The 27,651-nt window shown below is 43.5% G+C and overlaps 1 long non-coding RNA gene across 2 annotated transcripts; it reads right to left on the reverse strand.

The window, feature by feature from the left end:
- Positions 1-2,183: 2,183 nt before the first annotated feature.
- LOC119008713 lies at positions 2,184-27,309 on the reverse strand. 2 transcript variants are annotated; one of them, XR_005071492.1, is made up of 4 exons: positions 27,000-27,309; positions 3,695-3,741; positions 2,862-3,108; positions 2,184-2,733 (listed from the first exon to the last, which is right to left on the reverse strand). It is a non-coding gene; the product is annotated as an uncharacterized LOC119008713 (long non-coding RNA). The 2 variants fall into 2 exon arrangements; XR_005071491.1 differs by lacking the exon at positions 2,184-2,733 and having other exon boundaries at positions 2,745-3,108; positions 27,000-27,304.
- Between the last annotated feature and the right edge of the window lie 342 nt (positions 27,310-27,651).

The following is a 27,651-nucleotide window of genomic DNA, read 5'->3' on the forward strand; positions in this document are numbered from 1 at the left end:
CCGAAAAACAAGAAAGAAAGAAAGTAAGAAAATGGCGACATCGCATGGCATAGATGATAACTTTTGCCGGCCTGGGCGCCAGAAATCGTGACGTAAAGGGTGAAGGCAACCAGGAAATGCTCCGAAAGCTAGATGGTCCCATTTAACAGCGGCTGACGTGGCCCTCAAAGGTCTCTCTGAAGGACTCACCTGTGAAGACTGCAAAGGTCCTTTGAAGGATGCAGCCCCTGAATTGAGACACTTTGCTTTGACTGATAGCTGATATTTGCACGTGTTTCCTGTATTTTCCTATAATTTTCCCTTTGTCCAAGTTTTCCTTTTTCTAAAAACTGGAACAAAAAACCTCCTTCAGCCACTGGCTGGGGTGAAAGCAATTAAATACACTGTATAATCTGATGAATGGAGTCAGGAAGCCCATTTGTGGCCATTTTTACACACACGGTGACAGAGCAGGAAAAAAGTCAGGAAATGTAGCGTCTCCAGAGCATTTGAGCCATTTACATCCTGCTGGACTTCATATCAGTCGGCCAACTTCCTCTTTGTTGACACTTGATGTGTTTTAAATTTCCTAACCCAGTTTACACACAGGGATCGTTAAGGTAAAGTTTAAACATCCCACAAGATAGAGAAAGTGATCATACTTTTGCTCCCATTTCCTCTTCTTCTTCTTCTTCTTCTTCTTCAGTGATACCATCGGGTCGGGACAGTTTGCCCTGTTCACCTAGTTGAAACGCTTGCCAAGCTCGGAGCGCTCTTACATAAGCTCCCACTTCAAATGAATCAAGTTGAAAGCATTTGGGCCTTTAAGGGAAGGAATCCTTCAGGAGAAACTGTTTGCAAGAGCTGGCCGTGAATCAGACATTTGAGGCGGGATGAGGGAACGCTGCCTTCTGATCCGTCTTATCACATCTTGATGTTGAAGAGCAGAATCATTCTTCTCAGGAACAGATTTTTCACTTTTTAATTAGACATTTTGGCCAACATATTAAAAAAACTACTACTGTTAGTGTTAAAGCAAGAAGCTAAAGGAGAGACGATTCCGTCTTCCTGATAATCCCCGTCCTCGTTCTGGGATGATGTACAGGCTTTACGGAGCACTGCGACCCGTGTGGCCGCTCGGCTCAGGTTCAGAGGATATCGCTTACAGGTAATGAATGCTCCCCCTATCTCCCAAAAACCTCCACGTAAACCCCAACCGCCTTTCCCACAGGGATTACTGCATCTGTGTGTATCCATTGGCTATATACAGCCAGCAGCCCGGTTGAGGACTTCTGGGAAGCTTTTCTAATTGCGAGGTGAAGGGTGAGAGACAGTGAATCCTTCACATTCATCATCCGGAAGAAAAGAAAAAAATAGGACGAGGAAACCACGTTTTCCTTCATTGTTCCTGATCTTTGGCAGAGTATAGACGGCAGTTACGTTAGCGTCAGAGGTAAAAACAATCCAGGTATTCTGCCAATGAGGAAACAGCTCTTGAACCCTTGACACACGTCCAACTGCTCGATATCTAACCTTAAACTCGACTTTAACTTTTCATGCAGACCGTTTTGTAAAGATTCCTCCAGCTGCTGGTTTATCTTGGGTTATGTCTGGGTTTAATAGAGATTACTGTTTGGGATTAAGAGATATCCCATATATGTGCAAAGAGACTTTGGCGTAAGACCGGCAGCCATCTTGGAATCCATCAGCTGTTGTCTGACAACGATTTAGCTCCTGAGGGGACGAGCCAATGTTACAGGGCTTCACTTGTAGCCAGTAGATATCCACGTCCCGGCCAAGGCTTCCTCTTCCTCTCTGCTGATCATTGTTTACAGCCAAACTAGCAACTTGAGCCTCATTAAAAAGCTTAAAGCTAAAGTGTTTAAAAAATGTTGACCAAAGCCACAAAACCTCTGTACTGTGGAGGTGAGCAGCCGCCGTCTCCCTTCGTCTCGTCTTCCACAGATGTTTTCTCAGTCAGACTGAACTTGGCCCGTTAATATACACAAACACAGTCCATCGCTCTGTGAATGAGATCAGGCGCCCACACCGAGAGAGCGCAACTGTCGCCTCCGCTAACTGTGATCCGAAGAGACTGAAACTTGAACACGCGCTCTTCCACATTTCACATTCACATTAACCGTGTCGAGAGGGCCTGCGGGGGCCTCGCTCCCACCCTCAGATGTATCTCAGGTTACGGGGTCGCGTGGGCGCTGTCACTCCATCGTACGTAAACGGACGTCCTCTGCAGTGCCTGATGACATCGTCAGGAAGTCGCCCACTGGTGTTACTCTCCTCGTGTTCCAGCGACTGGATTTTAGAGTTTCTCAAACTCAAATCTGCAGAAGATATTTTCGAGACCCCGACCAAGAAATTCACTCCCTCTATCAACATGGATGATGTGACAGGTTGCCGTCATGTGTCGCTGGTTAAAATATTATTTTCTCTACTTGACCGTTTACAGACTTCCTGTGGTTTGAGTGTTTTTGAACACACTGTTCTGTGTTGGCGATATTTCAGTCTGTTTTGTTCTGCGCTGGCTGCTGCAGGAACAGATCTTTGAAGGAAACCTGTGAGCTTCTCACGTCTCCACATGCAAACTGCGTTCAATGGGAATGATCTCGAGAAGCTGAATAATGGATTCAACGTGTTTTGCTTAAAGGTGCACTGGGAGATTGTTGGTGGACTTATTCCCGTTAGTGCAACCAGATGTCACATCGAATAATATTTGGTCTGTGAGCGAGGGAGGAATACCTGGAGATAATTTGAACAGAACTGAGATTATATGATCAAATAAAGTCAGTTTTTATTAAAGTTTGTGTAAAATTGTTCCATCATTGAAACAAAGAGCAGTTTTTAAGAACGGAGCCGTGAACTCTGACCTCGTCCGAAGCCTCTAACCTTCTCTGAGGATCGCGTCGCACTGACAGATCCGACAGTCGAGGTATTACAGCAACCCAACACTGTGGATGTGTGGTAGCTGCTTCCTTCCAGAGGCCGGACAGACCTCCCACTTAAAAACACCGACATCCACAGAGAGAGGCCAGGCTGAGGAGCATCCTCCTGCCCTCCAGGCCAATATCCTGACAGACCAGTGTTTGCTCCTCGGCGGCTGGAGGCACCGGGAGTCTGATAAATATGAGTCAGGCACTGTTCGAGGACAATTCTGCTTTATATTATCTTTATATTAGTGTGACGGTTATTAAACATGACCTGTCCTTACTGATATACTGGAAAACAATTGGATAAAATACCAGAAACACGTCTTAGCTAAACTAAATGAATAACAAAATAAACTAGAAGATCTCTCAAGAATGTTTGCATGACAAAGATCCTGATTAAGAATAGAGGAAGCACTAAAATCCAATAAAAAGAGGTCTGCCCTGAATGTCAAGGGTAAAAATGTATGTAAATGTGTAAAATGGAAAAATGTGTATTTTGTGGTGTCAAAACTGAGAGAAAGACGGCGAGTCAGAAAAATCCAGACTGTCCGCCTTCCTTCAGAAGTGGGTCATAATTAACACTGGACCTTCCGACAGAGTCGTCGGTGTTCCTGTCACTCGAGAGCTCAGAGCTTCAGTCTGCTTGTCTCCTTAATTACACGTCTGCCACCAGCACAACGTTTCCTACCAATTCGATGTATCAGTTATGTGTGTGGATTGTTAATTGTGTTGATTTTAATCAAGATTCAGAGAAATTCGTTCCCGCTGCTCACCACTCCAGCCATGATGTCCTCACGTCCGTCTCATTGCTGCATCTTCTCTGCAAAAAACAAGAACAAGTTGAACAAGACAGCTCTGATGGAAAGTTGTTAACTAGATTTCATCCCACACCGATTTATAAAAGGGCCTCTGGTTGGAATTGAACCTTTTATTGCCCAAAAATAGTCATTTGAGCCCTTGAGAGAGGTATTTTCTGCCCTTAAAAAAAGAAAAAATGAGGGCATTTCCCAGCACTGGTCACGGTTTCTTTCCCACATGATTCACCTTCTTTAAAAACATTTCCTCCTTTATATCCATCAGGACTTTGCTGCAGTGGAGGGGGAAGCAAAGCGTAAGAACAATGGAATTTATATGAAGTGACACAATCCTTCCCATTAACTGTACAGTAAAGAAGGAGGCTTCCTGTGGAGAGCTGCCGTAACAACACGGACGACATACTGCAGCCAGACGCATTACCTGGTCTGCTCCTTATATGACAGCTTATATTGTGGAAAAACAAATCACCATTCCCTTTTTTTGTTCCAGTTTGGGCTGCAAAGACTTCATGTTTTTTTCCTCTGCGCATCTATAAACTCAATGATAAAATATATCCGTGCATGTCAAATTCCTGCAGTGTTTTCCAGAATAAGCTCACTGCTGGCAGGAGGTTCACAAGCCTTATCAACATCGCACGCAGCAGGAGGCTCATGGCACACTCGAAAGAAATAAACCCGCAGCACTTTTTATTTTTTTTGGATTAGTCATTTAATGGCCCCGTAATTTACAATAGGTTGGCAGCCAAAGCCACGTAACAGAAGATCGTAAAATGTCTTATTAGTGACAAGCAAAGTCAGGGAAAACACAGGAGAGCGGGAGGGGAGGCTTTGTTTACCAGTTTGATAACGTTATGAACTGTGGAACTCACAGTGATGATAAAGGTTGTCGCTTAAGATGGATTTTATGGATGACAGATGGCAGAAATTGCTTCCTGTGGTTCGTCTGCTGGCTTGAATTGGTCGAAAATGGACAGAAAATTGAGGCTAAGATCACAAAAGTGGTAAAGCTTCTGTCAATAATGCGGGTTGTACAAAAAAGCTGGAATATTTATTTATTCTTTAACGTGTCTTATATTTTACAGACAACACGTTTGACCCGTTTTTTAAAAAAAAAAATCCATATCTGGTCCGTTTTCTTTCAGGGTGGAACATCAAAGCTGCTGATGTTCACTGAGCATGAAAATAAAAGCAGCTCCGATGACCAATTACGGGTCAGATAAGGTCGCTGGAAGAAAACCGCGTTGGTGAAATCAGGCAACAGTTTTTTTTGGGTTTTTTTTAGTTTCTCACACAGTTTGCCAGACAAACTGAGCCACTCACAGGAAATCCACAACCTGTGATAGAGGGGCTTTCCACTGTTGCTATGACACTAATGACCACAAATATACTTTGACCCCAGAGGTGTGTGTGTGTGTGTGTGTGTGTGTGTGTGTGTGTGTGTGTGTGTGTGTGTGTGTGTGTGTGTGTGTGTGTGTGTGTGTGTGTGTTGGAGGAAATTACACATGAAGTACGACTGGTGTCCAAAGTGCTGATCAGCCAGAGAAGGTCTTTGAGTTTAAGAGGTTTTGTCTGTGTGTGAGTGTGTGTGTGTGTGTTTGTGTTTGTGTGCACTGACATTCATATACATGCATCTGTCTTTGTCGCTGGCTTGCATGAGTAGCCTCGTCGTCCCCACCCAGCTGAATCAGTGTTTATCCCCTGACCGGGTGTGAAGTGAAGCAACGGTTTGGGGGTCTGCCCAAATGGCTTTTTTTTTTTTTTTCCTCCTCAATCTTGGTCCGCAGAGAAAAAAGTTAATGAGTTTTCAGGATGATGAAAAAAAAAAAAAAAATCTGAGCTCAGATCTTTTTCAGGTCAATTAAAGATGAAAGATTTGCTCATCCAAGACGTCATGGGAAGATTTTAATGTTTAACAAACAGGAAGAAACTTCCATAAGACAGAAGCACAACATCATTACTGTATTTTCAAGAATGCTTAGCATGTTTAGTGTGTTCGCATGTGCTGATTAGTAAGTTTGAAGTACAACTGTGGCTGATTTTTTATGCTTTAGTTGTTAGTTTTACACCAGAAAACAACAACCAAGCCAGTGACCACAGTTCAGGACTGTGTTTCAACAGTCAACAACAAAAGGATGTGTTTAAAAAGGAGCGCTTGGAACAATTTCCAGCCATGTTTGTGGTGACCAAAGAAGATATTTTACGCCAAAATGTTGTTTTCTTACAACCAAATGGTTTTTGCGCCTAAACCTAACCCAAAAAGAAATGTCATTCCAGCAGGTTGACCATAAACATCTGCACCAAATTTTAATGTCAGTTCATCCTGAAAACTAAAAATGACAATCAACTGCTGGAGCTAAAGTAAAAGGAGAGATCCATCCTCTGGGGTCTGTGCATGTCTATTGATAGATTTCAGTCCTCATTGACCATCACAAGAAACAGGCTGCCGAAAAAAATGGTGCAAAGATACAGCAGAGCCGCTTTCACTGAAACAATTCAGGCCCTCTCGTTATGCTGATCCAGCGTTTCACAAATGTTTTAGTAAGTACACATGGGACTTCCACTCCCACTGGCCTAAATGGCAGCGGAAGCAAAGCATCAAGATCATCTGATTACAAATCTGCTGGGTGAGAAATACAAAAATCAAAATGTGTCACGGAAAAACTGATGAAATAGAGTCATTCAAGACCTCCGGTGAGATCCGTCACCAGCAGTCGCAGCAACAACCTCACAACATGCTGACACAATGCTGCGGCCCTCTGCGTGCCCCGTCTGGATCGTGTATTTGTGGAAACTGTGAGCAGCCGCGGAGCGAGCGCCGGCGACGGGCCAAACCACATGATAAGAGCCTCCCGCCAGAGGACCCAACTGGGAGCTCATGTTGGAAGTCACAGCTGGCCGTGCTCAGTGGCGCAGAGGAGACACATTCATACATATTCGACTGTGCTCAGCATCCATCGTCCATCCCCGTCTACTGTACTCTGTGTTCTTTCTCATTTTTGGGTGACTTAAAATGTTCAACCAGGACAAAAAAACATTCCTTCCTCAGATTCAGGCTTCCTGCAGGAGACAGCAGCTCTTTCCATTTCGCTTGTCTGCTGCTATCTCTGTTTGCGAGCTGCTTGTGGGTGCTGTTTGAAATGTAAAGTGTGACGGTTTCTGTGCACCAGGAGATTCTCCCCGGGTGAAAAAACCATCCGACAGTGTTTACAACAAGCAAACCCAAGAGCCTCCAGGAACTGGGTGTGGGTTACATCTTTATTCTGTTAAATTTCTGGTGCAGAGATACCAGTCATACCTTTTTTTTCTGTGGGAGAAAATAATGTGGGCGACTGCATAAAAAAAAAATTTCACATTCCTCCCTTGACGTCAACGAAAAATAACTCCATAGAGCAGCACAGCGAATTATCTTACTCTGACGTGTAATTACAGCCAAGTATCTGTTGAAAAGAGTTCATTTCTTTGTCACAACTGTGAGAAAAACTCAATTCAAGATGGCAGTTTAAATGAAACCAGGCAGCGCGTCTGCTGGCAGATGGAAACGGGGGTCTCTTATATTCTTGGGTGGCATTCAACGCTCTGTGAGCACTTAGCGTTGCCCTGCATACGCTGGCTGCCTGCACACAACACCACACAAGCAAAAACACTTCCAAATGGTGCAGGAGGACAGAGAGAGAACTGTAAACAGGATCTCAGACTGAAAAACAAGAGAATCTACGTAAAGGGATGAAGTCGAGAAAAAGCTTCAGTTGCACTGTATCGATCACTGGGTGTAATTTGGATTCTGTGTTTGAGAGCTGACGTAGCTCTAAAATGTAAAAGTCTGATACACTGTAGATAATATGGAGTCAGACTTTATATTATCATCATAAATCATCACTAAAATATCAACGTCTGATACTTGATATAGATAATATACAGACTTTATTCTTTATAAATCCGATCCGCCCGATGTTCCCTGAAATTGTTTTTGTATCCGTCACAAGTGAGAGCTGACGTAGCTCTAAAATGTTGAAGGTTTCCAAATGAAACCCAATTCCTAGAATAAAATTGTACATTTCAGCGTACATTTCTGCAAACCACAGATAAATGACAAATATATTTCTTTATGCAGCAACTTTAAAGGCTTTTCTTTATGCTCAGTTCGCTGCTAGGCTACCAGTCTGGCTGAGATAAGGCACCAAAACCATTCGGTTAGGTTTAGGATAAGATCATGTTTTGCCTTAAAATAAGCTCTGTCACCACAAACACACCTGGAAATTGTTCCAACATCTCGTTAACAGGTTGTTTCATGCATGAAAACATTGAAACACTCTGTCCAACGCTGGTCTGATGCTTGGCAGCCATCTCTCCTGCAACTCCACCACCATCCTCTGCAGCCATTTATATGATGCTTAGATCATGAGGGAGGCAAAACTGAGATATCTGTGGTTTGCAGAAACATGCAGTGCCTCATTGCAATTGTGGCGACGGGGTTTTCTAAATGCATTCTTATACACAGCATTCATCCTCACGTCTGCTGTAGATCTGCTGGTGCAGTGTCACTATAGCACCACTAGAGGGAGCCACGTTCCAGGATAAAGGCTCCTGCAGGAACCGTTCAGAGGATATTTACAATCAATCAATGCTACGGTCAGAATTAGGCTTTCAGGTCACGAGAGTTCAGATGGAAACACTTTGCACCAGTCAGTGGATTATGTTTTAAATTGTTACCCATGATGCATTAACAGTTTACCGGCTCCTGGACGGCTCTGTGAACGTTGTGATTTTCTGGTCACTGCACTACTGCCGTTCACACGGCTGAGAGATGAATCATCCGGATGATCTGCACAATGACGGCAATTCCCACGTCCCGCACATGTGCTAATAAATTTCTCCCCCCCTTCCTCCCCACAGAACATTAACACAGATGCACGATGAGGGAAAATAACACAGGAGACATGAAGATGAGTCACAGCCTGGAGAGAATGAAGGGAAGACGAGGAGAGCTTCAGTAGCAGGAAGAAGGACAACAAATAAAGAAAGGGATAAAAGGAGGAAGAGGGGAGGGGATCTGGATAAAAAAACCGAGAGGTTGGTGAAGAGCACTTGTATTGATGAGTCAGATTCATTATCTGATGAAAAAAAAAAGGTGGGGGGAGGAAGGGAGAGAGGGATGAGAGAGGAATATGAGTCCGGAGAGGAGGAGGGGGGGGAAGAAATGAGGCCGATGAGTCAGAGCAGAGAGAGAGAAAAGGATCAAAAGAGGCCAAGAGTGGGTGTTAGAAGAGGGAAAAAAGAAAGACGAGGGACAAATTAAAAAGGAGGACAAGAGGAAGAGTTTGACAAATAGGAAAAGCAAAGAGTTAAGAAAGATGAAGAACGAGGCAGAGAGACGGAGACACTTGAAATAGATGGAAAGTTAATGAAGAGAAAAAGAAAGAGGGGATCGAAGTCTTCAAATTAAGAGTCGCACATTCCTGCTCTTTATCATGGAGCGATTCAAAATGCATCGCAAAGCAGAAGCTCCGGCTCCTCTGACCCGGTGTGGGCAGCAATGTGAGAATCTCATCTAAAATTTAAAATCCCCGACGGAGAAGGTCTGAATGTTAAACAGCGGGCCTAATGGAGGAAACAGGAAGAGAGGGTGAAACATCTGTGATGTTAGTCCACCTGTATTTGCATGCTGAGAAGCAACCTTAGCTTCATTTTAATGTAAACTTCTGGATGAACGGTGGTGGGACGTTTTCTTTCTTTTTTTTTTGTTATAAATGTGAATCAGCACCTCCCTCTACTGGCTGCAAACACTGTGTGTGTGTGTGTGTGTGTGTGTGTGTGTGTGTGTGTGTGTGTGTGTGTGTGTGTGTGTGTGTGTGTGTGTGTAGGTGCAGCTACACACAAGTTGAAGGTTGTTGTTTGGATGCAACTGCAGACAACAAATCCAGCCACAGTGATTAAAACAACAGAGAGGGGAGAGAAGGAAAGTTGATCTGGTGTGAGGGTCGTGAAAGACCAGAGGAATCGATGTGGAAGGAGGAGCTGAATGAACATGATTTGTGTGGAAGAAGTTGCTGATGCTATTGTGCTGACCTCTACTTCAACATAATCCAGCTCAGATCCTTTTTTTTTTTCTTTTTTTTTTTTTATTGGCTGCTTCCTCCTATCGCTGTTAATAATTGAGAGAAATCGAGTGAAGGACGACGACACGCCAGAGGAAAAGTTGGAGAACCTCGCAGCAGCTTAACTAATCCGCCGAAAGCTGAAATAAATTATTAAACCAGCAACAACAGGAACAAAAAAAAAACTTCAAGATAACAAGATAACGCTCCAGCAGGTCCGTGTTGGGATGTCAGTCGATATCTGTCTGGTTTATAAATGTTACAAAAATGGAGGCTGCGATAATCAGTCAGTTAAAACAGGGAAGTGACAAGAACTGAGCCGGGAGCAGTTGCTACTAGCAACAGAGCAAACAGCTGTAACCAGCTGCAGGGAGCAGAAAACACACATGTGAGTAAAAGATCCAGCAGTTAAGACAACAGTTTACAACGCATGTTTGAATCTGTAGCGTCACATTTCATTAATAACAACACTGTCACTGTCGCACGTCTGGAGATCTGATTCACCTGTTCAGCCACAGACTGACAGGAAGTGACAGCCTGTTCTTTTACCCCACAAAACTGGCAATTAGTCTGAGGTGACGCTGTCAGGGAAGATGTCCAAGACGCCAGCAAAGGCAACACGGTTCACAGAATGATGACAGAAGATACGTCTGATAGATTCAGACTGTCACGTTTCACGACGCGTCTTTAAATGTGAGGGCAGAAAATGTCAGCGTGAATAAACTAGAGCGCCGATTTTCGATGCAAATCACTGGACAGTTTTCTACCTGGATGTGACGACTCGACTGGACTGTGTTACACGTTCATACAATCGTACCTTTACTCATGAATATGTGAATTTAGAGGCAATAAAATCACCACAGCTCAGTTAAACCCAGTTAAACTCAGAGGTTTTGCTCCCCCAGCCTCACTTGGTCTGGCACGATCAGCAGCTTTGCTAATGTTAGCCAAGTGTGAAAAGTTTAACTGATCCAGACTCTGATTTCTGACTCTGACTCTTCGTCTGCTTGTGCCACAGCTTAGCTTCATGAAGACTTTTGCATTGAAAGGCCACGCTATACTAACATGGCTATATGCAAACTCATCGAGCCCATCTGAGGCTCGCTCGTCAGCTAGTATATCAGAATAATGTGTTATTAATTATTTCTTAAAATAAAGAATGTAGCTTCATTGTAGCCCGTTAGCACCTTCTCAAAAAGATTCATGATGTTTTTAAAGAGTAAAATTATCAGATTTAAACATTTTATTGCAGTAGAATAATGTGTTTTGTGTTCATGTTGTTATTTTGTTATCACATTTTATCTAAAGGCTTTTGAAATTGTGTCGAAGGAGTTCATTTTATGGACTGTATAGAATGAATATGACTTATATACTGTCAACATTTAGAGTGAAATGCCAACTTTGTCCACATGGTGGAGCTGCAAATCTGTGAGATCACAGGCTGATAAACACCCGGGCACGCATGAAAAACGTCATAAGCATCACAGAGTTGTGGGTTCGTCCACGAAACTGGAATCTATTTATTGATTTCTAACTTTAAAATTGTTGTTACTTTCTAGTTGGAGTGTAATTGCTTTTGATTTTTAAATAATAGCTCGCAAAGCTTCACATTCGTGCCATGTCTTTTCAAACGAGCGCGTATTTGTGGGGAATATGAATGGGTTGTGTGTGTGTGTGTGTGTGTGTGTGTGTGTGAGCCCCCCCACCTCATCATGTTGTTTCAGGCGATGACGCCCCAGTGAGGCATTTACTGGGTAACCTGGTGTGATATTAACAGGTCACCAGAGGTCGTTCTCAATCTCTGTGCAGCGCTGCCATTGGTCGGTGCCGCCTGCGGTCGGTGCCAGCAAACGATTAGCCTTTAGGCCGAGACTGTCTTAATGTAACGGGCATAAGGTGGCCCAAGATTAGTGGTAAGTAGTTTGTGAGGAGGGTGTTGAGACTGGAACAGATTGGAGTTTAACAATTGTAAGAGGTAGAGCTGCTGCCTCCGCAAAATCAATCTCATTGGTGGAGTTTAAACTCCAGGAGGCGGGGCTAAATTAGCCTAAAGAAGGCAAAGGGTTAAAAAAAAAAAAGGGTGTTTTGTGGAGCTTTTTACATCTGTTATAATGTGTTTCATATGTTTCTTTTCTCATAAAACATTTAGAAAGTCTTCTTTTTTTTTTTCAGTTTTCACTCATATCTTGTGAGAACACTGTTCTTGTTCTTCTGGTCAGGTTTAGGCACCAAAATCACTTGATTAGGGTTCAGACAAGATAACGTTTCAGTTGACAATCATGGCTAGAGACGCCTCGAGGTCTCCTTAAAAAAAAAACAAAAAAAAAAAACACCAATGTGGTACAAAGACTACGTCACGTACAAATATCTACACATCAGAAACTGCCTACTTTTCATCCTGGAGGACGCCCTGCCATGGCTGTTTCGTCGCTGTCCATCAGCAAGAAAAGCATTTGCTACAGAGCCAAAAGGAAGTGAACGTAACGTTTGTGCAGATACGGGTGTACGTACGTGTAACCTTTGTGGTAAATCATCTTTAATCTCTCTGTGACACAGTGTTCAAGTCATTAGTAGAGACAGACGCCCGTCCCAGTCTATCAGCACATCAGGATTCTGTGGATGTTTCTCTCCACACCCTGAAACCAAACTCATGACGATAAAAAACAAGATATAAAACATGTTGATGAATGAGCTTCAGGGATTCTAGTATGGCTTTTTTTTTTTTTTTACCTTCAGAGCCAGGCTAATTGTTTCACCTTGTTTCCAGCCTTAACGCTAAACTCAACCACCCAGCTGTTGGCTGAAGGTTTAAATTTAATGGATCTACTGAGAGCGTTGATCTTATCCTGTAATCTGAGCAGGAAAGTGAATAATGATGATGATGAAAGTAGAAAAAAAGTATTTTGTGGGACTTCATCGGCAGCGGGTCGAAGGAAAGACTAGAAAAATCATTTGAAATTTAGTTTTGTGGGGGAAACAATATCTTTCAAACTCAGTATCAGATTATGTGACTCAGCCTGACACTCTTTTTTTTTTTTGCGGCGGCGCAGGAAGACGCGTTCAGCTGGATTGCGCGTCACGCTGACTGCCGAGGCTCAAACTATTGAGATGTGGAACAAAGACGAGGGGCTGATGGAGACTCCACTGGAGAGGCTCTACAGCAGTGAATAGGAAGTTGGATGAATAGGATTTGGAGGGGTGACAAATCGAACGGGGTGGGGTGGGGGATTAGGTGTGTGTGTGTGTTTGTGTGTGTGTGTGTGTGTGAGCCATACACCAGCTGGCTGAGTCCTCCTTCCCATTAACTGAGGAGGCGTGTGTGTGAATGTGTGTTAGCGAGGCATCCCTGCGACACATCGCCGCGTATGAACCCACTTTTGACGATTCCAGAAAACGTATAGGAGTCAGAAGTCGGTCTATGATTCAAACACAGCAGCCCGTTGAAGCACATGTATGTTAAAAAGTAAAGATATTCTTTATAAGTGTGCATTTCTCAATAACTGTATATTTTTTGCTAGTTTTATACAGTTTTACTGTGGTTCATTTTCGTCGTTTCATCCTGTGATCTACATGTGTGCAATTAAGTCATCAGCCACCTGACATCACTGATTAATACCTGACAAAATGCAGCTTTTTTAAAGCTTAGCAGCAGCGCAATTTTGCTGTGTCATAAATCCAATCACACACTGTCAAATATGCATAATAATGATAATAATAATAATAATAATAATAATAATAATACGTGATTGTGAGACTTTCTGTATGTAAAGCTGCGAGTGGTTCCCATTTGAAGCCTATAAAAAGCGATAGAGTGGGAGCCGTCACGGTTGCAGGCTATGGAACATGCATGTTGTTTAAACTCCGGTGCCAAATGATGTGGGCGCGAGTGAGCGCCGAGAACTTTCTGTCTCCGCAAATAGACCCTTTAAAATGATGCGGCGCTTTTTTGGAATTCAAGTCGTGATAGACGATTAAGAAGCCCCGTATCTGCAGTGTCTTGTTTTTTAAAAAAAAAAAGTCAGTCCAAAGGGAGGGATTTATTAAAAGAGCACGTTTGGACGCGGCCCAGCAGGAAAAACTACAGGTGCAATTAGGGATGACAATGGAGGCAGCCAGCCTGGTTGGCAGCATGAAAATGTCAAGCAGTACAAACCACAGACGCGTGCGGAACATGCCACATCACGTTCACATCTCATGTTTTCTACCTGACTATCATATCAGGCGTGGATTCTTTTGAAAGGAGGCCAAGGGATCATTTCCAGCTGTGTCTGTGGTGATCAAAACATGTATGTCAAGCCAAGCTGTGATCTTTTCCTAACCAAGTGGTTTTTATGTCCAGGTTATCCAGAACATTAGCACAGCGAGAGACAGAAAACTGAAGATTTGCTGACTTTCTAACATTTTTTCTGGTTAGCATCCTTCTGGTCCCACTGACAAAAAGCCCAGAGGATTTTTCATATTGATTTTTAGAAAATAGCGTGAACAAATGTCTGAAAATTGAAAACTGAACTGCACTATAAACTGATCGATCTACACATTGGAAAGTCAGAGTTAGAATAGTGTGCAGCTAAATTCGGCCAGTAAAGACGGACCAGTGAGTCTCTGTGTTTGACGTTTAATATCTCCGACACCCTCGGTCTCATTTAGCCACTTGCAAACAATACCCACCTTTTCAAAACACACATTTACTGATGATCCTTTTATGTCGTAGATCAAAACGCTAAAATCTCTTAAGACCTTGCTTCAGCCATTTAACTGAAAAGCCATCAAAAAAGTAACCCACTGACTTTGAAACGAGGTAACCTGAAGCGCATGAACGCGAACTCATGTCTGGGTTTCAAGACTCACTCCTGTGGCAAAAATAACATTTGCATATTCATTGTCCGGCTTATGGTTATTACTTTGACCTGCCTGGTTTCCCCGTTGCGCTCTAATGCACCCTCACGCTGAGATACTGAAGCCAGAGAGGTCTGGCCTGAACATACAAGAGCACACTCACACTCACAGTCACGCATGTTTCCCAGAATTACAGCTTTTTAACGTAAAAAAGCTCTTTCTTAGCTTTAAAGACTTGAACGCTGCTGGTCATGTATTCATGGACATGGCTGCTTTCATGAATGCGTCCGAATCAACAAGCCAATTATCCCCAGTATAATTATCCCCAACAGGAGGCATGTAAAAACTCAGCTTGTCATTGATTGACCATTGACTGGCAGGATTCGCCCTTGTGGCAAATTGCTTTTCAGAAATTCGTAGTCGGCCTCCTCGCATTGATTTTCAAGGGACAATAGGGAAGTCAATAACGAATCCAAGGTTTTACCACCGCTGATTTAAAGTGAGCATGAGGCGGATAAAAAAGGTGTTTCGTCGCAGTGTTTCGAGCTTAAATCTCGCAAGGTCAGTTTTTGTTACTGAATATTAGAGTGTGGAACATCTGTTGAGAATCGATCGAGGCTGGCAGCTGAATGCCGAACCAATCAGCAGGCCGGGGTGGTTTGCATGGCGACGACAACAAGCAGAGCTGTATTTTGGACAATTGCTGAGCTTGAAGAGATTGGGATAAATGCTACTGCCGAGTTAGTCCATCAATACCTATTTGGTGTAGACCTTGTGGACTGCTGTTGTGGAGGGAGTGAGAGCCAGGTTAGAGATGTGTTTCCGCCATTTCAGTCGCTGTCAGTTCTTCAGCAAACATCGAATCATTAAAGATTTATAGTCCCCGCGGACAATGAAGTCTGAACAGCTTCTGTACGATCCAGACATTTCCAATAACTGGAGCGCTGTGAAGCCCAAATATAAAAAATGTACTGAAAGAAGATTGTTGTTATGATTTTCAAAATTCACGTTTATCGGACAGAATGTTTTTCGCCATTTGTTGGCGTTCAGCCATCAAGAAGCTCTGTGTTTGGGAAAGCTACGCTCCAGCGACCTTTAGCCAAAAGTTACCTGAGATGGTGTGATACTTTCCAAAGTCATTGGTTGGTTTTCATTAAAAACATGGTTAAAAGATAATCTCAGCATGCTGTCATACTTCATTTATATTCTTAAAATACTGAGACTAATCAGCTCTACAGCTGCAATACAAGATGTGTCATCAACTGGCGAGGATGCTAATGTATGCTGTGGACCTGTTAGCGTAGCTTAAACTGAATCTTTCAGCATAATACTGCATAGGCCTAGGTTTTTATTCATGTTTTAAAAAGGATCCTGTGGCCACTCAGCTAAAATAAGCTTAATCTTCTCTGAATCTAGAGTTGATTTTGTTTGGTTCTTGTTTTAATAATGGGTCAGAGCTAACTCATAAAGCTACCGTTAGCTTAATCAACTAGACCGGCTATCCAGAGCTGATGAAATCTGCTAGTCATGTAGGCTAGCTGTCATTTCAGCTGACAGTTGACGATGGGTGGGTTAGAAATTGTTTCCTTCTGTCTTGAGTCTGCATGTGCTGTGTGTAAATGTTGAGGCGCACAGTGAAAGTGTAATGGGGTCGGGACTTAGCGTTACGGTCAATTACTCCTGTCATGATGCGTCATTGAACACCAGTCAGTCATTTTGGAGCAGTTTATATATTTGACATTAAAATCTTGTATTTTTGTGAATAGGAGCTTCCAGATAACATCAGCAGGGGGGATGAAGGAGGGGCGGGGAAGGAAGTATCGGGCCAAATTTGTGTATGTGGACAGTAAAAAGACCTTCTTTGTGACGTAAAACACACACACACACACACACACACACACACACACACACACACACACACACATCCACCTCCCCCTCCTCCCTTTGAATCACCCGTGCACTGGCCTTAAGAGGAGTTCTGTTGCCGGGTAATGAAGAGGAGGGAGGCGGCGAGGCAGGTGCTGCTGCCGGGGAACAGTGGGCCACTTGTGGCTCTTTTGAGTGTCTCTCCACACTCATCCATCTCTCTGGTCCCCCCCCCCAACCCTCCACATTCACTTCATCTCACACTGTTTCACCCCCGCCATCATCACAAAACAGGTGTGAGCGTGATTCCCCCCTCCTCCCGCCTGTCAGTGCTCCCACTCCTCTTCATCAGTTTTCTTTTTTTAACCTCTACCTACTGAGTCGTTCTACGGCTGAGCGCGTCTGAATCCTGATTCGTTCATTTACATACGACGTCGTATGAGCATCAACGCCGCTTCGGGTCTAATCAGAATGTAATTTCAGCTCCTGGGCCGTGTGGATATGTCAGATCCCGAGGTGTGCAACCTATGTGTGACTCAGCCTGCGTCTGAATGCCAGTAACATGGATTATCGAGCCAGCCACATTTATTTTCGTGCCTGCTGCAGCTTGGAAGACTTGACACACACACACACACACACACGAAAAGGAAAGAAGGCTAAGAAAAAAAAAAATCTGTCACAGGTCATAGTCTTTAGCCTTGGAAGGACGCGCAGAAGATTCTGTGCAGGCTAGAAATGGCTGAGCGCGGCGCAGCCTCCAAACAGGATCCGTTCAGAGACTTTATTTCGCTCTTTATCTCTTTTATTGTCGTGTTCCGTCACTGTCAACGCGAACAAAAACCCGCTCTGTGCACGAGTCTCTCGCCACCATGACAATTCTCTCAAGGGTAATGGGCTTTGGAAGAGGTGATGAACTATTAAGAAGTGATCAAACTCCCATTTAGGACATCAGCACAGCTCATTTATCTGCGCTTTGTCTCAGCACAGGCGAGTGACTCCGGCAAAACAGGAATCCACGCAAACCTCCGAGTACACCAAGTCTCACTTTTTCCCTGAGAGGCGGCAGGTGATGTTTGACATTTTAACAACGCCAAATCAATACCGCGTCCATTTGTGTGGTAAGGGGGTCGGTGATTTAAATATAATTCATATTTAATTGCTGAACTTCATACAGTCACTGCAGAACACACAAAACCCAGCATATCCATCAGTGACAACACATCTGATTATGCATGCAGGAGAAGTTTTGGGACAATGTCAAACTGTGTTTTCTTTTCCGGTGCTGATGAAATCATTCTGCCAAAAGGCGACACGCGTTTCAGCAGCAAAGCTGAAAAGCCAAAAAGCAGCTACCAGCAGACAGGTTATGGCAATTGAATTTGGACAGAAACGTCCTTTGATCTGACCGTCAATAACTCAGCGACAGCCAATAAATTTAGAATCGACTTCTGTAAAAGCTGCATCGATCCACAGATAGACGGGATGATGCCTTTTTCAGACCAGACTCCGTCTATAGAGCGTGAAAACAAATAAAGACGTTCTAAATTTGGCAATAAATAGGTTTTAAAGTGCTTGTTAAGACTGTGTTTCCATGGCATTTAAAAAAAACAAAAGGATAAAGTAACACTGTGACCTCACCACCACGGTCTAAAAACTTTCAAATTCAAGCAACATTGCACACCGCTAATTAAAGCTTCATCAGCCATGAAGGAAGTACAATTAAGACCCCCCAACCTGCAGCCAACACAACCTCGTATTGACTGTATTTTCACATGGCCGGCACTTGAGATGACTCACACAACAGTAATTTGAAGGTCGTTTGCCATTGAGGAGGAACTGACAATAACCGGGGTGACGTACAGAAAGATCACGTCTGTAAACGCTGCTCCTAACAGCCCCGGACCTGGAGCCTGCAGGAGGAGGAGGAGGAGGAGGAGGAGGAGGGAAGCTCTCACTCACAGAGCAGCCGTGAATCAAATGCCCTCTCATCTCTGCCGACCAGACGCAATCTATTTCTCATTCTCCGCTCATTGTTGACACACTGTCATTGCGGGGCCCTCGCTGCCTAGCAACAAAATCCGGGCGGACATTTTTCCAATCTTCTGTCGGGGGGGGGGGGGGAGGAAGCTCCGCCCCTCTCCGTCCCTGGAGGAATGATTGAAAGGTCACTTCACTGCTCGCCGTGTCTGACAGCACACAGATTGTCTTTTCTGAAAACTCTGAGGAGTGTGTGTGTGTGTGTGTGTGTGTGTGTGTGTGTGTGTGTGTGTGTGTGTGTGTGTGTGCTGGAGGAGGATGGCTGCACTTCACTGTGGCTACAAAACACACAGTGATGAGCAGCGTCGGGGCGAACAGTAACTAGTATTCAGAGGTTTTTTTTTTTCCATTTGAGTTGCTGAATTAACACCACTGAGAGGCTCCTGTTACTTTATCTTTCATGTAGCTCAGTTAATTAATTCATTTAGGCCAGCTGCAGAGATGCAGAGTCTACGGATCTCACTCGTTAAATGTGTCTGAGCGTGCATGATGATGGCGGACAGCTCGAGATTCTGTAACGTGGAGATATTCTCGCTACAGCCGCACTTCCACTGAAGGAACTTTTCCCCCTGAGAAGAGGAAGCTTTTGAGGAGCTCCACCGCAGGGACCAGAGTCTAAATTATTAAGTTTCTGGCGACATTATTCCAGGGAGCAAGAAGTCCCTGCTCAAGGGGGCGGTGAGGGCTTTGGGGATCGAGGTTACAGGGCTCAACATTTCTAGATGTGCTAGCTGTGATGACTGGCAGCATTTCACATTCTGACACAGTTTAAAAAAAAAAAAAAAAAAAAAATCTGCAGCTGATCAATTTGTTTTTCTTCGTTGTGCTTTGACAACCGGTTACATCATCGTTGTCAAGTCGTGCTCAAAAATAACCCGATAAACAGCCGTCAAGTTTATTTATATAGCACATTTCATACGACAGCGCATCAGCGGACTGCTCATCTTATCTCTGTAGGTCTTGAGACCACAGTGGAAATGCTCAGCTCCTTGAAAAGAACTACGTGCTTGGACTAAAAATTTTGGCTTCTTTTGTTGAGAAGAAAGACAAAAAATATTTCAGTAACATATAACTTGTGCCCTGGCTCAAAAGTTCGATCCACTGCTAAAAACAGCAATTCTAACCTTTCAGAGCCCCTTGACAGGCCATGTGCTGACATGAAGCTACTGTAGCTGCTGAAGACCTTGTCAATAACGAGAGTCTTTGAAGATACTCCACCCAAGCAACCGAGGCTGGGTTTCAATCATTTATCTCTGACTCCTCCGACCCACATACAAGTTAACAAGAACTGCTGTAGAAAAATGCTGCTTCTCTCTACTGTTGAGTCATCCGCTTTCAGGCAGCCGGTTAGAGAGAGATACCCTGTCCAGGTGGCCGGCAAATGGACGGGAAAACATTTTCGAACAACCTGGACAGCAAATATGCAATGTGCAAAAAAAAAAGAAAAGAAAAGAAAAAAAAGAAAACCATCGAGGGGCAAGAGATCATCTCCACCACCACCACCGTCATTTGGTGCGTCGACAGCAAAAGCTGGAATGAAAGTTACGGGCACATCGCCAGTAGCAACATTTCAAAGAAGACATTTAAAAAGAACGTGAAGTTACTTCTCAAAGAAACACAACGCTTTTTAGTGGAAGCAATCAGTAAAGGGTCACATCTACAGCAACTCCCCATGATCCAGTGTGTGGTTCGATACTCTGTCGACACACATTTACAATTCTGTTGAGTTGGGATAAAAACCAGAAAAAAAAAAACCAACCCTGGAAACATAGAAATAGCTGCATCAATAAAATAGTTTTGCTCCCAGTAACTATAAATAAATACTATATCTGAGGAACTACCGTACACCAGTGATCAGAGAGTAAAGCGGCAGCAGTTCCTCTACAAAGGCCCGGTGTTAGAAGCACTGAAGAGAGGTCTGCTGGCTACCAGATCGATGATGCCACACTTTCCTCATCACAGGGTGAATAAGACCCCCCCTTGCTCCATTGTTGTTCTTTGAGAGTCCAGAGGCCCTGTGGAGTGGCATTCGAGGAAAAGTCTGTTTCTTGTTTTGTGCGAGTTTGTGTCTGGCTGGTACAAACTGGGCCGCTGTGTTGTATTGTCTGCCCATCTTTCATATCAGGTATTGGGAAGGTTTTAGTCACCCACTTCATGCTGAGATGTGGGAACAAGCTGACTGCTCTTGAAAACGGCTTTACACAGGAGCCCACGGGACAACCCACACGAGAGATCAGGCAGGTTTTTTGTGGACAAATATAGAATCTGTACACCGTTTAAGGCTCTCAAAATAACTGTCGTAACATATTACTAATGCTGTTTGACTGGCATGGATTCACAAGCCCACAATGTTGGATCTTATGATGGAGAGACAAATCCAACACCTCTGTCACGATCAGCAGCAGAATTGCTTGTGCCATTGCTGTCCCATGGAGACTGAGGCAGATAGCAGCACTTCGGCCTGAAGCGGCACCGTGAGTTGACTGACCACCAGACGTATTTGAAGTTTGCTGTATCACGACTTGACCTCTGCTTTTTGGAAACTGGCCCAACGAATGTCTTGAGTGCAAAAACCTTCTCTTCCGTCCAACCAGGCCATTGCTGTCCTATAGAGACTGCAGCAGGTAGCAGTGGTGGAAAGTAACTCAAGTACTTTGCTTCAGTAGAAGTTTGAGATTGATTAAAAATTTACATTATCACAACTTTCTTCTAAAGGATTGTTGGGACTCTGGTCATTGGTTTAGTTTGGATACTGCTCACCATTTGACTCTGTAGAACATTTCTTTAAAATGACAAAGTTACGTTGTAGACAACCAGGATCTGTTGACTGATCAACAGATCAACAACTGATCTGTCGTTTCCCTCTGTACTTTATTCTGAAATGACACCATGAGTTGATTGACCAACAGCTGTAATTTGGATTTTGCATAACTACGACTCGACCTCTAACTTTTGGAAACTGGCCCAATCAATCAGTCTGGCAAAAAAAGCATTTCATCTGTCCAACCAGGCCATTGCTGTCCTCTGGAGACTTCAGTAAGGTTTTAAGATTGATTAAAAATACATATTATCACAGTCTGTTGTGACTTTGGTTGCTGGTTTAGTGCTCTTGCTGCTCACCATTTAACTCAATAGAACATTATTTAATATAAATTTTATGGTGAAAACAACATGGATCTGTTGACTGATGTCAAGTCGATGGATCATGCACATTTTTTAATACTTTCATCTGATGCAGCACAGTGAGATGACGGACAACTCGACCTCTACTTTCTGCTAATTAGTCCATCCAGTGCAACGAATCAGGCTTGCGAGGGTAAGCTCAAACTGACGAGCCAGCAGTTGCTGACCAAATATGAAGAGGGATCCTGTTACTGCATCGCCTGTTTCTCACTTTGTTCATCACCCAAAAAACAGAGGAGCCAAAACTAATCGCCAACCAAACAGCCGTTACATCAACGGCCAGCATCAGCTCCTTTGTGGTCTGCAGCATCCAGATGTGTCCTTGTCTGATTCTGTGTGTCTGCATCATCATAATGTCACAAAGAATTAAAGCATTGGTTTTATGAAAAGGTTTCATCCAAAGCCTCTGCCTTTTCATTGTATTCCCTCCTTCTCAAGATCCACTTTTTCTGACCTGATCAATAAGGTATTCGCATAATTACGAGACAAAGAAGAAGACACATACAGCTATGGGCAACCTTCAAGGCTAAGTCCCCTGGATGCATAATGGAAGAGAACTAACGGGCCCGTCTCTCATTAACATTCCCACAGTCACCTTCAACAATGCATTTGCATGACTTGCGAAGTGGCAGCACTCAGTAGGCAGATGGATTTCCCTGTTCTCATGTCAGAATATTTTAATGTGTCATCAAAGTGGCAGCTTCATCTCCGGCACAGCAAAACACTAAGCTGAAGCCAAACACTGGAACAAGAAGTCTGTCTGAGGGATAATATTAGCATACTGCCTCCGCGGTTTGATACGAGAACCAATTCAGACAAGACTTTATTGACTCCGAGGCGCTTTGAGTGGCGCAGTGATTTTGGACCTTTGTTCCACTGGCATGAAATAGAGTTTTTGCAGCACAGGCTGCGGATGCATGTAGGAGGGTGGGGTTCCTTTCTCTGACTCAAGCCGAGCACTGGGAGACGTTAAATCCTGGATCTCTTTAAAAACAACATGGCTTATCTGGTCTGTGCTCCTCAGAGCACCTAAGGGGAAAAAAAAAGCTTTTGCTCACATTTCAACCTGCACATTGAAGCTGCAGCCAAAAATCGTAAAAATTAAAATTCAACGTTTTGGAAAAATGCTCAGTTTATGCTTTAGCCGGGGTGAGACGAGGAGATTGATATTTGATTTAATCGTCATGCTCCCAGTACAGAAATCTCTCCAGGAGGTTTAAAGCAATAGCTGCTTCACCAAAAGCTGAAAAAAAAATCTCCCATACTACTCCTGATTTCTCAAATTCCTGTGCTGTCTCTTGTTTGATAACCGTCTGATTGTGGCAGCATTTCTCAGACGACAGGGCGGGGTGTCGTAACTGTGCGCTGCAAATCAGTAACAAAAGTGATAGAAAATACATTTTCTCGACTGGAGAGCCGGATTATCAGCAGGTTTTTCTTTTTTTTTTTATCCTTTTAAACTAATCCCACAAACAAAAGATGATATCAGAACAGCTCTGGCAGCTTTGGGCTCTGCACCGATTTTGAATTAATGGCCAAAGGTAGAGAGAAAAGAAGGCTGGTAAAAAAGAAACTTTACTTTCTGGGGTGAGATGGTAAACAAGTGAATTTCCAAAAATGTGGAATATGAGCAACAAGTCCTGACAGCGCTCAGCTGTGCGCCACATTTGACGCACAGGTTAAAGCTAGAAGTGCAACAGGAACGGGAGTCCAGTTTGCCTCTTTTCAAAATGTAACTGAGACGTCTCTGTGCTGTGTTGCAGTTAGCATGCTAACCAGCTGGCCCTTTGCCATTTTGTTAGATTTCTGATAGTGAACAACACCAAGACTTCCCCCGGTGAGTCGAGCTCTTTCTCCAGGCCGAGTCAGCTGAGGCCACTGCTAGCTGCACAGTTAAACCAGCTAACAGTTAGCAGCAATGTTTAGAATTCAACAGGTGGCCAATTCTTCCATACAGCACCTTTAAAAGTTAACTTTAGAAAAGGTCACCAAGAGATGTCATTAGTGTTTTTCTATAGTAAAACACTGATTTGTCTGCTTGTTATGTGTACGAGCTGATAACGTTGCCTTCGTCAGTGATTCAGATTGTTCTATATCATGAAGCACACGAGATGTAACGAGCTTTAGACGTACTCGTGGGCAGATCGTGTTACGTTTGGACGGAGCAGCTGGATGTTTCTCTCCGCTGAGCCTCAAGCAAAGTGCGATCCCCAGGTTGTCGTACTACTTCTGTACTACATCTGTCTGTATTACAGATGAAAGAAGTGGCAGACTCAGCCATGAGAGGAGGATTCTCAGTGGTGTGCTCTCAGCGTGTCAGGATGAAACCATCTCACCTGTGGTTAACAGCCCCCTCAGCTGCCCCTCACCCTCAAGTTCCTCCAGCTAAAGAGACAGCACTTGTACGATGCTGCCACCGCTGTGCACCGCGCTGTCCGCAGTGACTCATTTCCTCTTCTGAAGGTCTGAGCGCTGCACTTCAAAAGACTGCAGAGCGAAGAAGGGCCACAGCCGACGCCACTGCAGCGGCGCCAGTATTCTCACAGCAGCAGACCGAGAGAGAGAGAGAGAACGGATTCAACCTGTTGAACTGACGGTGTAAATTCTGTTAACCTCGCCTTGACTTTTTTTAATTAAGCCTGCATGTCATTTCCTGTTCTTGATTACTTGGAAAGTGGAGTCCCCTTTCACAGAAACAGACCGTCAGTCAGCACGGCCTGAACCGCCGCCTCCGGCCTCACACCTGCTGTCTGAGACCGCAGTGCGTGAGCCGCGTTAACAGGCCTGGACCTCCGCCCGCCCAATCACCACCCTCAACACGACATCTGATCCAGCGGTGACCAACAGCTGCACCGTGTTTGTGACGCCGCCACGCCCGTCGTGCCTTCAGATCTCCCGACGCGTTCCAAATGCCTCGTGGGTGCAGAGGAATGTGCTCGGACTCTTTTTCAGTAAACATGCATGTTGGAATAAAAACTTTCCTGGTGAGAGTGTGCAGAAGTTTTTTTGGGGGACTTTACCACATTACCGTTAACCACCAAATGTTCACTATCCACAATGATGTTTTTACATTTTCTGTTTCTGTTATCTGTGTGAAGTCAAATCCACAAATTCCACGTTTTATTTGTCAGATCCTCTGTGGTACGAATGGGATGAAGCTGAGTAAACAAACAGGGGAGGGAAGTTACGAACATCATGTGGCCAACACATTCAAACCTGAGCATGAACCACCTGCATGTGGAAAACAGACCCGCAAATACTTCAGTATGACTTCACGTTTATTATTGTAGTGAAAATATTTGTAAAAACAGATGAATGGAGTTTTCTCTTGATGATTTACCAGTTTTATGAGACATTTGTGACTTTTTTTATGACTTTACACAAAACAAAAATTGATGTTTGCCATTTTATGTTACATTTTGCTACTTTTGTATGACATGTAACTTTTTATGTCACATTTTTTGTGACTTATTTTTATGACTTTACACAATACTAAATTTAATATAATGAAATTAGCATGTTATGTGGTTCTTATTGTGACTTTTTACAACTTTACACAATAATAAATCTAAAAATTAACTCGATTTTATGTTAATTTGTGTGACTTTTTTATGACTTTACACAATACATATAAAAAATACATTTGACCTTTTTATGTGATTTTTTTGTAACTTCTTTGTGACTTTCATTTTACATTACACAATAATATAATAATAATAATAATAATAATAATAATAATAATAATAATAATAATATTTACCATGTTACATGATTTCTTGGGACTTTTCATGACTTTACACAAAACAAATGAAAAAAATTACACTTACCATTTTTATGTAACATTTTGTAATTTTTGTTTTTACTTTTTACTTTACCATTTATATTAAATTTGTTGTAGCATTTTAAAAAAAGTTCATACTAATAAAATAAAAAATGTCTTTTTTTTCGTGGACCATGGTCGACATGTGTGGATCGTCTTGGGTGGGATATGAAAGTCCAAAAAGAACTTCCATAAAAAACATGGCGTGAGAAGACGACTTAATCAACACTGGTTGGGGGGGAAAAGGAAACACAGAAACCTGGTCCCCTTCTGGTCTGCAGCCGTGGATATTAACCCTCACACATGCTGAGTTCCCATTACAGACTACAGCTGAGAGTAAGAGAAAGAAGCTGCAGACCCCCTTCTGCACGCTCGTAAGTCATTTTGAGCGGGAAAAAAAAAAAAAGAAAGAAAAAAAGAAATGTGTAGTGAATTTAATGAGAAAATTCCAAGATATGAGCTACGACTGCAGCTATCTTTCCCCCAGACGTCATCGGTGATTTATTTCGGCCACAAAGCTACTGTTAACACCCCGAAACGCTGATGAGAAAAACAAGTTTATTTCGGGTCTGCACTCAGAATCGCTCACGTTGGTAATGAGAAAGCCGAGTTAGCGCCCACCCTGCAGAGCCGGTGTGAGGTGGGCCACTTGTCTCTGTGCTGACTGATCTCTCTGCTGCAGCATAAATAATCTGCGGCTGAATAAAAGCTGCAGCGGCGCTCCAGCGGGGCTAAATTGAAAAACTTTGGGAGTAATTTGGCCTCTGATGAGAAAGCGATATCTCTACAGTTGAGCTGCGACGGGATATCTGTGTCTGAGAGGTTTTTCTTCCTCCTGACACACTGATGCAGAACAAACCGTGTGAGGCGTACAGTCCGGCCTGCGTGAGGAAAATACATATGTTTTCTACTTTATATTATTTGAAATGTGTCTCTGACACGTCTGCCTCCACCCCTCGACAACAGAGACGAATGGATGTTTCCTCTTAATGACATTGAACGCGGCGTAAACAGGCTTCACGGTGAGCGTTTCTTTTGTTGGCCGGGTCAAATGACTTGGCCTGGCAATCTCACTGTGACGATAAGATTCCAGGAAGTAACCAGGCCCCGGCCAAGAGTTACACCCACGCACAACCCCCCCACCATGTAGTCAAGTGGTTACTTTTACAATGACATTATTGCAGTTAAGAATTAAACAAACAAGACACAATGTTCTGGTCAGTGAGCTTTGACAGGCTGCTTCACTTTCATGCCAAGGAAATGATTAAACCTGGCTCGTGTCTGTACGCTGAATCAACTCAACAAACATACAAACGCAACACTTTTGGTTCTGCTCACTTGTTTTTTCAAAAGTAAAATACTTTTTTTTTTGTATGCACAGTCTGAATGCATGATGAGTGCACAGGTGTGTCTCAGGGAAGCTCACCTTGGATGGCGATGGAAGGTGTTGGCCCGCGGTAGTGACGGGAGCTGAGGACAATGAAATCATGCTTTTTATTGCCGATCTGAAAGAGCAGAGACACCGTGATGAGATCCTGAGGCCCGTCGTCATGTCGTTCATCCACCAACATCACCTCATGTTGTGAGGATGTGTCTACTAAATGTCTTTTACCAACATATAACTGCATGTGACTGAGTGGTTGTGGATTCTGCACAGTCCAACACACCTGTGCACCAGTCAGTGCTTTTTAATCAGCATGTTGATACACTACACCTGTCAGGTGGAAGGATTATCTTGTGCTCACTGATAGATTTTAACTGCTTTGTGCTAAAAACCAGAGAAATATTCTTTCTGGAAGCAAGTCATGACTAAATCTTTTACTGAAAATGGGAATTTTGGAGTGTATGAAGCACAAAGACCGGACCGGGGTGAAACAGTTAGCCTGGCTCTGTCCAAAAGCAAGAAAATCGTTCTGCTAGCACCTCCACAGCTCACAAATAGTTTCCTAACACATAAAAACTGAAGCTCTACAGAGGAACAGAGGATGTGTCCCGGACTTTTCCCCCCTCTGCTTCCAACTCTTGTTTAGCTGAGCTCAGCTGAACAACTGCTGACTCGACCTTCATGAGAATCAAGA

This window comes from Acanthopagrus latus, chromosome 19 (assembly GCF_904848185.1).
Source record: "Acanthopagrus latus isolate v.2019 chromosome 19, fAcaLat1.1, whole genome shotgun sequence".
In the NCBI taxonomy this organism is placed as follows: domain Eukaryota; kingdom Metazoa; phylum Chordata; class Actinopteri; order Spariformes; family Sparidae; genus Acanthopagrus; species Acanthopagrus latus.